We start from the raw sequence: 11,292 nt of genomic DNA, 5'->3' as shown, positions 1-11,292 counted from the left end.
CGCAGGTTACGCCTGCTTCAAGCAGGCGTAACTTGCACAACAAAAGGTAGGGGGGGGATTTAGGTAGGGCTGGGGGGTGGGGTAGATAGGGGAAGGGAGGAGAAGGTGGGGAACGCGGAAAGAAAGTTCCCTCCGAGGCCACTTCGATTTCGGAGTGGCCTCGGAGGGAACGGAGGCAGGCTGCGCGGCTCGGCGCGCACAGGCTGCCGATTTTGCGCAGCCTTGCATGCGCCGACCCCGGATTTTATAAGCTACGCGCGTATCTTATAAAATCCGGCGTACTTTTTTAAGATCTACCTCAGCATGTGTAAATCCAGGAGGATTTACGCGCGTAGGGGGGGTTACACAGACCGGGCCTATTTTCAAAAAGCCCAGCGGCGCGCGTAAAGCCCCGGGATTTGTGTAAGTCCCGGGGCTTGAAAAAATGGGCATGGCATGGGCGGTCCGGGGTGGGGTCATCAGCTTCTGGCACAGCAGTCATTTGCCACTGTGTCCGAGATCGTGTGCTGGCAATCGGCAGGTGCGCGCAACTTGCGTCTGCCTGGAGGCAGGCACAAAATGTAAAATAAAGATATGGGGTGGTTAGAGTAGGGCTAGGGGGCGGAAAGGTTAGGGGAAGAGGTGGGAAGATCAGGCTAGGGGGAAGGGAACGGAGGAAACCAGCACGGCTCGGCGCGCACAAGGTGTACAACTGTGCATCCCCTTGCACGCGCCGACCCTGGATTTTATAACGTGCACATGCCTGCACGCACATGTTATAAAATCAGGCGTATATGTGAGCACGCAGGGAGGCACGCACACATATAGGCCGCGCACGCTCCTTTTAAAATCTACTTCAATATGTATATTTTACACGCGTAATAACCCGAAATTAAATGCAGAGGCAGGTATTTTATAAAGTACTTTAGGGTGAATTTTCAAAGGTGTAACATGCTATATCTCTTTGAAAATTACCTCAAATAAATACAAAAAAAGATATAAAATATATATAATACAAATAAAATTTAAAAAAATAAAAAAAGGAGTGAAAATTAAATGAAAAAGGATTAATATAAATTAGAAAAAAGGAAAAAAAAAGAAACTTAAATAGCAGAAGGGAAATTGTTAACAGAACGTAAATATGGCCACTTCTCAAACCTTCATATGTTCATTGCCTACATTGCCTTCGGTCTGTCTCCTGTGATAGTGCTGCCTGTGGGTCAGCAGATTATCCCTACTAGTGGCACCTAAGATTTATGTGAAGGTACACTGTGGAACAATGTGAACAAATGAAAAATTAAATATATAATAAAATATTCCCACCACAACTCCTACGACAATAAACTATAAAATGCTGCACATGTTCATGCAAAATTAAAAGTGTATTTACAAAACGTACCAAGTTTTTATTTTCCACTGCAGCAATTCTTCCCATTGTTGTGTTTATAAAAATAACTTAAAAAAGACCAAAGTCTAAATAAATGCATAGCCATTTATTTAAAAAAAAATGATTAATTTCAACATATGAGAAAAAAATGCATGAACAATTTCATTAAAACAAGGGGAGTCCCTGCATGAATTTAAAGTAATTAAGTGTCAAAGTAAATAACATGAAGCCAAACCACATGAAAGCATAACTAAATAATCATTGAGAGACGTCAAGAGGGACAATAAAGCTAACAATTACTCACATACAAAAGAGACACTGCAGTATATTTAGCAATGCTGTACCACAGATGTAGGGGAGTTATTTTATCAAAACGAGTGTCTTGCAGTTCTCTATCCTGCTGGCCAGACTGTGAGGAAATGCTGAAAATCCAAACCGGGACGAGCTTTTTCGCGCTCTTTTTGTCAGGACCTGGTGAGATTGAGAGCTAGGGTTTGCATGCAGAGACAGAGTAATGAAAATGTGATCAGCCCGAGTGGATTAATGTGTTTCCCATAAAATATGAAATCCCAAATTGCCTATTGTTCTATTCCTTTTAGCGTTTTAATTTTATTGATCAATATATTATTTGTATTTTTTATTCTATCTTTTATATTTTTTAGTTTATTTGAATGTATTATTATTTTGATTTTTATTTTTATGGCTGTAAACCGCTTTGTTCAATCTTTGATTGGTAAAACGGTATATAAATATGTTAAATAAATAAAAATAAATAAATATATTAACAAATTGTCATGAGCATACTCCACGAACAAAAAGAGGAACAAACTATATACAAAGAATAAAAAAAAATGTTTCAATTTGTAGATTTCATGCTGCTGTTATGTTTTACTGTAAATGAGCTGGGAAAGTTTTAACCCCAACGAAGGCATAAATGCCAAAACATGGCTATGTCTGGATTTATCTGAATGTGTTTATTTCTATTGGTCAATAATTCATTGTGTTATTATTCTGTATTTTGTATGAGTGTCATTTCATTTTAGATAATTAATTTTATTTGAAATACTTGAATTTGCATATTATATTGATCTATTTCTTTATTTACATTGTTCCGGTTTATTTCATTTATTTATTTGTGTGTTCCTTGTTCTGACCCCCACTCCTTCCATTGACCTAGATTTATCATTTTGCTATAAATTTCACAAGAATAGTGCCCACGATAAAAAAGGGGCAAAGTTAGGGTAATTTTTGAAATACCACAACACGGTAAACTTACTGCACCTGTGATATTTTCACATCATAGGCTTTTATCACTTTTGGGTGACAGCGAGAGAGAGAGAGAAAGAGAGAGATTGCTAGGTCGAGAGTATATTGTATAAATCTCATCTTTGTTTACCTTTCCTCACTCCAAATCACATAAAATCTTCACTGATGCCTACTGTGCTGTTCGTACCTTTGACTGTGCATGTAAAATTGCCCCCAAAACTTCACCCTGAGTTACTACAATGGTATAAAAAGTTGACTAATATGTGTGCACGGGATTTGCGATTTTTAGTGCAAATCCTGTTTTGGGCATATCGAACAGCATAATGCCAGGAAAAAAGGTGTAGTTATTCCCAGCGTTAAAACCCACGATAACGTGCATTACATTATCGCATGCAATGCTAAGCACCCCTCATTTTAATTTACTCCACTCTAACTCCGCCCAAACTCATCCCATTTGGTAAAAATTTTAAAATCTGCATTTGCATCTTGCGATGCTTTATTTATCGCAGGCATTAGGGCCCTAACGGGATTAGAGGCTAGATTTTAAAAGCCCTGCGCGCGCCCGCGCGCCTATTTTGCATAGGCCGCCGGCGCGCGCAAACCCACAGGACGCGCGTAAGTCCCGGGGCTTCGTAAAAGGGGCAGGAGGGGGCGTGTCCGGGGGCGTGGTGATGGTTCGGGGGCGGGCAGGGAGGGCGGTCCCGAGTCCCCCGGCACTGCGGCCTGTGCCGGGGGATGCTGAGGCAGCGCGTGCAAGTTACGCCTGCTTCCAGCAGGCGTAACCTGCACAACAAAAAGTAGGGGGGGGATTTAGGTAGGGCTGGGGGGTGGGGTAGATAGGGGAAGGGAGAGGAAGGTGGGGGGACGCGGAAGGAAAGTTCCCTCCGAGGCCGCTCCGATTTCGGAGCGGCCTCGGAGGGAATGGAGGCAGGCTGCGCAGCTCGGCGCGCGCAGGCTACCAATTTTGTGCAGCCTTGTGCGCGCCGACCCCGGATTTTATAAGATACGCACGGCTACGCGCGTATCTTATAAAATCCAGTGTACTAAAGTACGCATGCACGTATGTTTTTAAGATCTACCTCCCTGATTGTTTGTTCCTAAGCTTGCCGTTGTCTTGCCTCTGTGTGCCCTATCCCCAATAAACCATCATCTGCTTACCTGGCTACAGTACGTGGATTAAGAAATATGTCACTGTGGAAAATATGGTTGGGTTAGGACTTTGGTTTTGCCAAAGGATTCCACTCCTGCTGGAAACCTCAGCAAAAACCAATTTTGTCTAAGTCTGCCATATACTAGGGAGGTCTTCACACCATCCACCTGAATCATTTTGAATTTGCCCTATCAAGAGAATCACTAAATCCTTGCTCAGAATTCAGACCAGCTGCAAGACCTGCAGTTGTAAAAGCAGTATGAGCTCTGATCTCAGCTTGCCTCAGAAGCATCAGCAGCACAGAGGCTAAAATCACTGTCTTGAAATGTGAGTAGCTAGCCCACAGCTATTTTAGATGAGCCACATTAGGATTCGTCAGACTGCCTGCTCTCCGTCGGGCTTCTCCTCTCCACTGCAGCCCTTGCTGGTGCCGCTCTGGGTCCTGTCATCTCTAGGCTGTGTGCCATCACGAGCCCCTTCTGTCATGTTGTGCCCGATGCTTGAGCTGGCTAAAATGTCTGTTTTTACTGTACTAGAGTGATGATGCCCAACACTACCAGAGCACCTAGCTGATGGACTGCCACAGCTGAAAGACTGCAACTTCCTGAACCTTTGCTCTGTTTTTCTTATACAGATTGCCTCTATGGCAAGATTTCATTTCTTTCTGATTTACCAATTAGGTAAGGTGGTCAGTCCCTACAGTTGCACTCACTTATTTCTAACCACCACACTTCTCATTCACGACCTTTCTGGCTGGCCTCATTGTTATTTCAAAGCTTTTATCTGGGTTTCTGTCTGTGTGTCTGGTTTGCCTTGGTCTTGACTAGATTGTTATTCTCCAAGGAGGAGGGACTCTCTCTCAAGTGTGTCTTGCAAAAGCGCTGCATCACCTGGTAGCACTATACAAATAACAATCATGATAACAACATGGGACTGTATTCGGCATGCCGGCTCTGCAGCCCAAGCTCTTACTCCAGAATCTCCATGGAATCGGCGTCTTTCCACTGCTCCCTCCAGAAGAAAAAAACTCTCTCCAAGAGGAAAACCTTAGAAAGAGCAGAAATCTAGGGGAATTTACGGGCAATCTAGAGGTGGCTCCGTGGGCACTCCCGTGTGAGCCTGCAGACTTGTCTGCGGGAATCCAGGGTTTTTCTTTTTGGGAGAACATATGCTGTGCTAGACATGTGTCTCTTTAGGGCCCTCGATGCGGCAGATTTACAGTGCCGAAACTGTCAGACAGGACAGAATGGAATGCACTCTGGGAAAGAACGTGTTTCTGCTATACTGACATTGCAATACTCGGGCAGCATGCTCGGTGCAATCCACACCCAAATTCCACTCACTGCACACCTCCTCTGAGACATGAGTATGCGAGCATCGCATACATTCCACCAAGAAGGAAGACATACCACAGAGCACTGATGTCATCTAACTTGCCAGATGGCTGTTTGGGGTTGGTCTGGGATTTTTGTTTTGTTTTGGTTGGTTTTTTTTAGTGGAAACAGTTTGGCAGTGTAAGTGCCAAGCAATGAAAGCCTGAGGAGTAACTGCACGCTTAACACCTACAGAGGCAAATTGTTTTGTTCTGAAAGACAACATTCCAATCCTGATTTAAAGAAAACAGCACGCAGGACCATCTGTTCCATTTACTAAACAGAGCTAATAATATAAAAAATATATTCAACATTTTTAATGAATAAAAGAGAGTTCACACCCCACATAAAACATTTCATGGGTTCTTGCTCAGGTGTGAAAAATAAACACTCCCATAGCAGGCGCCGAGGATGGTGCTAGATAAATACAGTCTGAGCCGCCACAAAGCCGATGGGAGAGAAAGCCACCCGCGCTCATCACGGCAGCAAAGAGAGGCCATTAAAAGTATTGCTAGCTCCATCCAACAGTATGAGGTGGCCAAGGACCATCGCTCGGTGACATCAAGAGCAAGCAGAGGAGTCCGGCTGTTTCTCCCTGCCTCTGGCCACCTTGCTTATAGACAAAAGTTTGGATATGAATACGGTCCTTCGTTTTCAGTTTAAACTGATTTTCAACCATAAATTCTCAGATTTATCCAAAGGTGGCAATGGGTTTAAACAGATATTCATCCTAATTATAGGCTGATTTAAAAGCTGCTCCAGAGCTGCAGATACAGCGTTTCAAGGCCTCCAGCCACTGCTGAAAGCCAATGTTGCCCAAAGCGCATGCTATGTTTCAAGTCCCACCCTCCACTCGTGAAAACGCTCACCCTCCAATGCTGCCCATGCCGTGTTTCAAGACCTGCCTCCTCACCCACCAAGCACTCAAAATGCCTGCTGTCTGGTGCCATGTATGCATTTCAAGCAGGCCCTACCTACCAGAAGCACTTCCCAGCAGGCTCCCTGGCCCTGCACAAAAGCAGAAGTGCAGTGCTGTAGAGTGAGGGAGCCTCAATAAGCTGCTGCAGAGGGAGAGAGGAGAAGCCTGGAGCCACCACCAGTAAGAGTGAATACTGTTTCAGGGGTGGGGGGAATGGGGAAAGGCAGGGAGATTCCTGGTGGGGTGAGAGGAGAGAAAGAGGGGTATTTCAGGTAGGGGATGGGGATAGAGATGAGGATGCTGCTAAGTGGGTGGGAGGGAGAATCTGTTAATGTTGTTTTATTGTCCTGGCTTCAGTCAATCAAAGTAAGCTCTGATATTTACCCAGAAAAATGAGTCTTTTTTTTTTTTTTAACTGATTTTCTCCTGTTTAATTCTTATAATAAACCCTGCTACTCACATAAGCGACACCATACCCATTACAGAACTTAAAAAAATAGCCGACACAATAACCCCAACCTTAACTAAAATCATCAACCTCTCACTAGATTAAGGAGTAATGCCGGACACCCTGAAAGGAACCGGAATCAAACCAATTATTAAGAAAAAGAACCTTGACCCCTTAAATCTTAGCAACTACAGACCAGTCTCCAACTTACCCCTAATAGCCAAACTAATCGAAAAATCAGTTCAAAAACAACTATCAAACCACCTTGAAAATAACAACATACTATACCCAGCACAACATGGATTCCGCAAACTCTACAGTACAGAAACATTGCTATTAGCTCTATCAGACAATATCTTAAGAGGATTCGATACAGGAACACACTACATTCTGGTTCTATTAGATCTCTCTGCAGCATTTGACACTGTAAACCACAGAATACTAATCAATAGACTGAAAGAAATAGGACTCACTAACAAAACACTAAAATGGTTCGAGTCATACTTAAACATTAGATGTTTCCAGGTACAAATCAAAAATGTACTTTCAGACAAAGTCACACTGCTAACTGGTGTCCCACAGGGATCAGCCCTATCTGCAACACTCTTTAACATTTACCTCCTCCCAGTATGTCATTTACTAGCAGGACTGGGAATCATACACTACATTTACGCAGATGATATACAATTACTGTTATCCATTCCAAACACCATCGAAGAAACAATGAAACTAGCCAATATGTATCTAGAAATAAACAAACAGCTCCTAAACCAGATGGAACTGGTAATAAACATTGACAAAACTGAATTCTTACACCTTGAATGTAAAAACAAACACCACACACAACCAACATTCACAATCAAAAATATTCAAACCGCCGAGTTGGCAATAAAAGTTAGGAATCTAGGAGTAATAAATGACCCTGAACTAAACATGAAACAACACATCTCACAGAAAATAAAAGGAGGCTAAGCAAAACTAATGATCCTGAGAAGACTAAAACCTCTACTAACGATTAACAATTTTCGCACAGTTCTACAAGCAATGATATTCGCAAGCACAGATTATTGTAACTCCCTGCTTTTAGGACTACCTCAATCTACAATTCGGCCTCTGCAAATATTGCGAAATTCCGCTGCCAGAGTTTTGACAGGCAAAAAAAAGAGTGACCACATTACAGGAACTCTTGCTGAACGCCACTGGCTTCCAATTGAACAAAGAATACAATATAAGGCACTTTGTATAATCCATAAACTAATCCACGATGAAAAAGCCAACTGGCTTAACACGGCACTGCGCATGCACGTACCACAAAGAAACCTGAGATCTGCAAATAAAGCTCTACTAACTGTCCCCTCTGTCAAATCAGCACATCTCACGCAAGTAAGGGAAAGAGCACTGTCACTGGTTGGTCCTGTACTCTGGAATACCATGCCACTCGAAATAAAACTACAGACAAATCTGAAATTATTCAAAACTAATCTGAAAACCTGGCTTTTTAAACAAGCATTTTAGAAAGATAAAGAGAAGGAGAAAAATAGTTGATTGATAAGGATGCACCAAGCTAGAAGTTATTAGTAACCTACAAAAGCATATTAATGTTAAAATCAAACCGCCTAATTTGTTCCTAAAAATCAGGATTAACTTACACACTTAGTTTATTATTTTAAATTGTTACCATACTATGATGGCACACGAGTAATTTTTAATCTATACCACCCATATTTCTCTTTATCGTGCCCTTCTGTAAACCGTTGTGATGGTTATTTAACTTAACGACAGTATATAAAAGTTTTTAAATAAATAAATGATAAATTCCCTGGAAAAATAAAGAATAAAAACTGAAAATGGAGGTCCCTAGATATGAAATTAAAAAAAAAAATCCAGCAAAAAATCTTCTGTCATCACTGCCTTTGCTTTTTATTTACAACAGTGGAGGTTATAGGTTGTTTTCCCTTGCAATCGGCTTCTTACTGAGAAATGATGATAGCACAAAGAGCACAACCTTCAAACTGTGGTAATGCACCCTTCTGACCCAACACGTGGCACAAACCCACCACTGCTTTCTATGGCCTCTTGTATCGCGCAGGAACTGTGACTATCAAAATGGTGGGGGAAAAAAATAGAATAAGTGACTCCCATCTGGATTCACTAGTTTACTATTGTTTAAAAGCGAGAATTTCCCAGCAATGGCAGTGATATGACGGCTCATTCCCCAATGGAGATGGGTATAGTGGGGTAGTATATATGGTGCTTACACGAGGTACTGGGAGCTTAAAGTATCTGGCTTGAGTGCAAGATGTTGTGTATGAGAACCCAGGAAGGGCAGCGCTCCCCAGTGCAGTTCCCAGTCTTGAATGCTAGTGATCCGCTGGAGAGCGCAGTCTCTCTCTCTTTCTCTGGCAAGGGTAGCAGGCCAGCTGGAAAGAGCAGGATCCCTAACCCAAGAGGAGCCAGCATTTTGGATAAAGAAGAGGATGCCTACTTGTCACTGGAGCCTGAGGAGGAAAGAGAAACCTGGTGGTGATTTCTGGAAAACTCTTCTATTTGGTGACCCTAGCTGCTTGAGAGAAATAACCATTTTGTATTTTCTGTTTTGTTTTTTGCATTTGTACCATGGATGATTTTTTTCTGGGCTTGGATTCTTGGACTTTCAATACATTCTTTTTTCTTGTTTTGTAACACAACTCTAGGTAAACTGGTTTGTTTGGCGATCCCTTGGGCCCCGCAGGTGAATTCTGCTCCCTGCAGTACAAATCCATGCATGTTTCCAGAGGCTGCAATGAGTTGGCTAGTGCTCAGCAGCCTCTAAAGGTGACACCAGTAAAGAGGGATTACAAATAGAATATGGTACAATAGGAATCGGACTTTCATATAAGCTGGGGAAATGGTACAACTATTGTTATGCCTGTCGGTCGCAGACGGCTGCGACCGCAAGTACTCACAGTTTGTTCCGATTTCCTACCCTCCCCAGGTCTACTCGCTGAACGGGCCTGTTGGCATCGCCGCGTTCCGCAGCCTCCTCGCGGAGGCATGGATGCCATTACGTCCGGCTCCGATGTCGGGTCCTCCTAGTCGCGGGCGCGCCACAAGTCCCACCCTTGTAGCCACCTTGGCGGGAACCTCGGGGGTGTCCCTTATTGATGATGTCATCGAACTCAAGTATTTAAGTTCCTGCTTCACCCCCAGCAAACCAACTTGGCAACAAGTTCCCTTGTGTCCTACGCCTGCCTTGTTCCTGAAACACCGCTCCTCGGGGGTCAGTGTGCACTCTGGGGACCTGCTCCCTGGCCTACCCCGCTCCTCAGGCTGGCCCCGCGCCTCTTGGGTTCCATCTGGCTTCCTGCTATACCTCGGCTCTCCTTGGAACTACTGCAGCGACTTGTGACTTCACAGTCGGGCTTCCCCGCTTCTCGGGGTTGACCCGCAACGTTCAAGGACTGTTCGCGCCTTCCCGCTCCTCGGGCTGCGCTCACCTACTTCGAGACTACTTGAGCTTCCCCGCTCCTCGGGGCTTGCTCCTTGTGACTTTCCAGTTGGCTACTGACCGCTCCTCGGGCCAGTCTCTCTACCACTCAGCCTAGCCACCCTCCGGTCTCTGGGTTCTCTCCTCGACCATGCACAGAGCTTCCTTCCTCCTCCAACACCTCGCCTCCTGACGGTACAGACCTTTGGGGCTCCCCCCACAGGTTGTGCCCACTTGCACCTTGGGCCAAGGGTCCACATAACACCTATTGGTCTAATCAGTGGCCCAGTTAGTGCAATGGTGTGCCTGCTCTCATTTGTATTTATTAAAATGGTATGACTGATGAAAAATGGTAGAAGGCAATGAACAAGAGTAATGAAAACACAGTGCCACACTGAGTTCAGAAACTGAAAACCAGCCCTACACACAAATGCCTAACAAACAATTGTGTTTAATAAGCATGAAGAACAATGTTCAACAGTTGGCACTGCTCAAACAATGAGCACAAAACTCCCTATTCCCAACAGAACCTTCCTGTAGGCACAGAATGTACCACATTCCCTCCTCAGGTATGAAAAGTGAACAGGATTATATCACCTCATCATGAAGGGCCCCTTTTATCCCTGCCTAAGATACAGTACGAACTCAGAGCTGGGCAGGCTTTACACAGTGAGCATCTGCCTATTCAATAGCCAATGACACTATTCCTCTCTGTTTTCTAGAGATACCGATTACAATACAATGATGAGGAAATCTCTCGCCATTCTGCAGATGAGCGCTCCCCAACAGACCGTAACATTATCTCTCGCCATGTATAATCTGGGTCATCTTTGTGCTGGTCGCACTGTCCGTCACACTCAAAAATGCACATGTGCGCTGCTTGATTCCGGTTGCTGAAGCTCTCCTTCCAGTGCTCCATCCAAAATTGTGCCTTAAGAACTGTAAATTAAGCGACATTTACAGCATGTGAGGTAAAAAGCTAGCTTTTTGAACTGAAAAACAGCACTCCATTGCCAGACATTTCAAAATAGGAGGCAACCTGTGGCCAGCCCTATCGGTCTCTGTTGTCGTGGCATCCTCCCCACTGTGATTCCAGTGACCCTTTCCGAAGGCAATCAAAAGCGGTCTGAACAAACCCTAAGAGCCACCACAGGCTACAGGTTGTTCTGACACAGCTGGCTACTAAAAAAAAAAAAAAAAAGCAGCCGGTATGTGCTTCCTTCAAACAGGACCACAATCTCCACACAAAGAGGAAAGGGAGAACAGAGAGGGGGTACTGCTACTCCACTCAACCACCAGGCGCT

General features: G+C 44.1%; 1 protein-coding gene across 1 annotated transcript in view; it reads right to left on the bottom strand.

The window, feature by feature from the left end:
- The window catches only part of COBL (cordon-bleu WH2 repeat protein), a 438,118-nt gene that overhangs the window by 367,833 nt on the left and 58,993 nt on the right, over positions 1 to 11,292 (bottom strand). The gene's annotated exons all lie outside the window — the stretch shown is intronic.

This window comes from Rhinatrema bivittatum, chromosome 2 (genome assembly GCF_901001135.1).
Source record: "Rhinatrema bivittatum chromosome 2, aRhiBiv1.1, whole genome shotgun sequence".
In the NCBI taxonomy this organism is placed as follows: Eukaryota; Metazoa; Chordata; class Amphibia; order Gymnophiona; family Rhinatrematidae; genus Rhinatrema; species Rhinatrema bivittatum.
This window is presented reverse-complemented; position numbering and strand designations above follow the sequence as displayed.